We start from the raw sequence: 4,048 nt of genomic DNA on the forward strand, positions 1-4,048 counted from the left end.
ATCAGAGGTAAAAAACGATATAAATACTGTTCATTTTTTTGCACAGACCGATCGTTTATTGTCTTTACACATCAATCTATCGTCACGAGCCACAGGGTTTAATTTGGTTTTGTTTGTGTATGTTTTTTTGACTCTCAAAGCCGTGATTCCCATTCACTGACATTATAAGACTGACAGACTGCAACGGTTTGTGTTAAAAATCTTCGTTTGTGTTCTACCGAAGAAACAAAGTCACCTACATCTTGGATGCCCTGGGGGTAAGCAGATAAACATCACATTTTAATTTTTGGGTGAACTATCCCTTTAAGGTGCGATCACATTAGCAATATTTCAGCGAAATTTCAAAGAGCAACGGTAAATGTGAACGCACCTTTAGTCTAATTCATCTGACATTCCACTTCATCAGTGATATAACACATTCAAGTCATTGAATTTAAAGGAATAGTTCAGCCAGAAATGAAAATATACTCACCTTCATGCCGTTCCAAACCTGTATGACTTTCTTTCTTCTGCAGAACACAAAAGGAGATGTTTAGCACAATATTGATGCTGCACATTTAAATACAACAAAAGCATACTGTCACTGTCAAGCTCTGAAATCCTCTTTAAGATGGTTTTTGGTGCTTTTAAACTCCAAAAAGCACCAAAAAAGTGGTCCATATGGCTTGTGCGCTAGGTCTTCTTAAGCCATTCAATAGCTTTGTGTAATGAACAGACGTATATTTAAGAGTAAACGATGCCAGAACGTTCATTTTTGGATTAACTATCCCTTTACCTGCCCTAGAGTAAACTTTAGGAATGCATCCAAACTATTGGCGCAGAATATTTTTATACTAACTCTCTATAATTTAGCATTTCTTAACACTGAAAGCAATTGTTTTTTATTTATGCGTGCTGGAAGTCAGCTATTTGAATAAGTACTGGCTAATTCCCTCTGATTATTTTAATTTATGTATGAAATGGTAGCAAACGGTACTGATTCGAGAAGCAATATAAGCCATATAAACTTTAAATTATGCAATATGTTTAGAGGGACAAAATTTAAGATGTTTGAATATTATTTTTGGGACATCTATTAATAACTTAATGAAATATTTACTCATTTTGTAATTTAAATGTTTTGTTATTATTATTGTAAGGCAACCAAAACGAAACTCAAATGATACGTAAGCAATGAAGGAAGGATATTTCATTGTAAGACTATATCCACAATTAAACGTTTGTGGATTTTTCTCAGAATAAAATCTCAATCTGAAACATTTCATATTAAGAATTAAGACATCCAGAAATGTTTTAGACTGGGTAAATCTGAGTAAGTAACATCTATAACACAAACAATTAATAAATGTACAAAGATATGTTACGAGAGGTGAGAGGTAACTCCACTAGTTTGACTTTGGTATCCAATGTTTATCTAGTTAATTTATTTTAGATGCATTTTTTATTTAATGTTTTTTGGTGACTACAAGAACGACCAAACTCTTGCAGCAGTGGCCTAAATCTTTGCATCTTCAGATACAGACATGATCAAATCTCACGCATGCACTTGCAATGATAAAACGGCCAGTTTCCGTCTCTTGTGCAGATATGAAACCAATACGATCGTCAGCCTTCTGTTCTATAACTGGATGGTTAACTGCACTTTGTAGGTTAGTTAAACACTATGCAACTGTACTACAACAATCAAACTCAGAAATGTCTCTTTGCTGTGTGCTAATGTTCTTGAGGTACAATATAAACAAGTACTTTGATATTACTGGCAATCTTTGGGATGCAAGACATTTGACAAGCAAACGTTATACTGAACAGACAATCAGATTGAGTAGCCTAAATTACACGATGGATGTTTACCGGAAAAGTTCATCATCTCTATTTCTAGAATGTATTTATTGGTCAACAAACCATAATAAGTTGGGATGAAATTATCACTGACAGGGAACTCCTGCAAATATGTTACCAATTTTGAAACAGTTATATTTGTAATAATGCGATTTTCTTTACACTTTGGAGTTGTGGTCTTTGAAAAATTATGTATATGTTTCTGGAATCAGCAACAAGTGGTACTTGATAGAATGTTTGTCCAAATGTAAGTTAATAGGCTGCTGGCAGCGCCCTTCTAAAACAAATGTCACTTGTCTTTTTATTTCTATTTTTGTGTAGAACAAAGCACTTCTTTTTAAAGGGATGTAAAACAAATGAAGCCTAAATGCCAGATATAAAGTCACCTTTATTTATTGATAAAGAACAAAAAGGAATGTCCGGGTTATATTTTACTCAAGAAGTTACATTTGCATGAAGAAAATGAATCCTGTTTCCTAAATCCTGTTTTGTATTTTAATGCATTAAATGAAATAAATTAGCATCAATTAAATTCAGTCCAATGGCATATGAATACTTTTTAATAAATAAAAATAGGCATTTTTTTCCCACCTCACAGTGATTAATAATTATGAAAATGATTGTACGTGGTGCCTGGTTCTAAACTTAATGCAAAATATAATATTTTTTTCCCTTTTGATTTTTGTGATAAAACATAACCCGAACATGCTCTTTTTTTTGGAGATTCACCCAAAAACTAGCAATCTGAACTACATCTTTATTTGGGCTCAAATAAAGTTCATGGCAGATTGTGTTTCTTACAGATTTGCAGAAACAACTAAATTGAGTGTTTGTTACCCCGCTCATTTCTTCTGTACAGTATTAAACTCCATTTCTTTGAGTACAAAAACAACACTTACACATGCTGTTCTTAACTGCCCCACTATTTGATTTAGCCTTTTCTTTTACCGTGGTGTCTTCTGGTAGTGAGGAGAGCGTTTATGTTTACAGAATGTTTACAAAAAGCTGCAAGCAGGTAACTGCAAATGTAAAGAACCTCTGCACTGTTAACTTTGTATGAATCCGTGTTTAATTGCTTCAATACGCCTGATAACACAAGAACAACATTGGTCTGTCTTAATCAAACGTGTCACAGGGCCAAATATTTATATGCTTTTGGGCAATGGACTATGTTTTTCATTGACCCTTTTTTATGTAGTACCCTTGCAAGAGTCTGTTTTATGGGTCAATAGCAGAGATTCCTTCCATTAGACTATTTATATTCATTCTATGCATTAAAAAAAAAAAGCATTGAGATTTCATTTACATACAGTACGTTCTGTCATTATCACAGACATACAGAGAGTTTTGGACTTCTCCTTGGAATATCTATTTGCAAATTTCATTTATATTGCCAGTACGCAAGGTCAGATTAACACATGAAGAAAACCAAATGCTTCCGCGAAGTCTTTTGCGCTCCATTATAGTCGTTTCTGTACTTTTAACTAAAGTGTTTTGTATTTGAAACCCTGGAAAACCTGCTATTGAAATATGCATCATTTTGATTCATCACAATGCTTGGTTTGTAAACAATGGGAGAATGCATTATCTCATGTGTCGAGCATTCCTTCCTTGCACATACTGTACAGATGTTTCCCTTTCCACAATCTTTCGTCCTGTTTCATCCATAAAGTTCGTGAAACTTTAACCTGTTTGTATGGGACTAACAAGGGCCAAATATTTATATGCTTTTGGGCAATGGACTATGTTTTTCATTGACCCTTTTTTATGTAGTACCCTTGCAAGAGTCTGTTTTATGGGTCAATAGCAGAGATTCCTTCCATTAGACTATGTATATTCATTCTATGCATTAAAAAAAAAAAACATTGAGATTTCATTTACATACAGTACGTTCTGTCATTATCACAGACATACAGAGAGTTTTGGACTTCTCCTTGGAATATCTATTTGCAAATTTCATTTATATTGCCAGTACGCAAGGTCAGATTAACACATGAAGAAAACCAAATGCTTCCGCGAAGTCTTTTGCGCTCCATTATAGTCGTTTCTGTACTTTTAACTAAAGTGTTTTGTATTTGAAACCCTGGAAAACCTGCTATTGAAATATGCATCATTTTGATTCATCACAATGCTTGGTTTGTAAACAATGGGAGAATGCATTATCTCATGTGTCGAGCATTCCTTCCTTGCACATACTGTACAGATGTTT

This window comes from Sinocyclocheilus rhinocerous, unplaced genomic scaffold, assembly GCF_001515625.1.
Source record: "Sinocyclocheilus rhinocerous isolate Xijiao unplaced genomic scaffold, SAMN03320098_v1.1 scaffold853, whole genome shotgun sequence".
Taxonomy (NCBI): Eukaryota; Metazoa; Chordata; class Actinopteri; order Cypriniformes; family Cyprinidae; genus Sinocyclocheilus; species Sinocyclocheilus rhinocerous.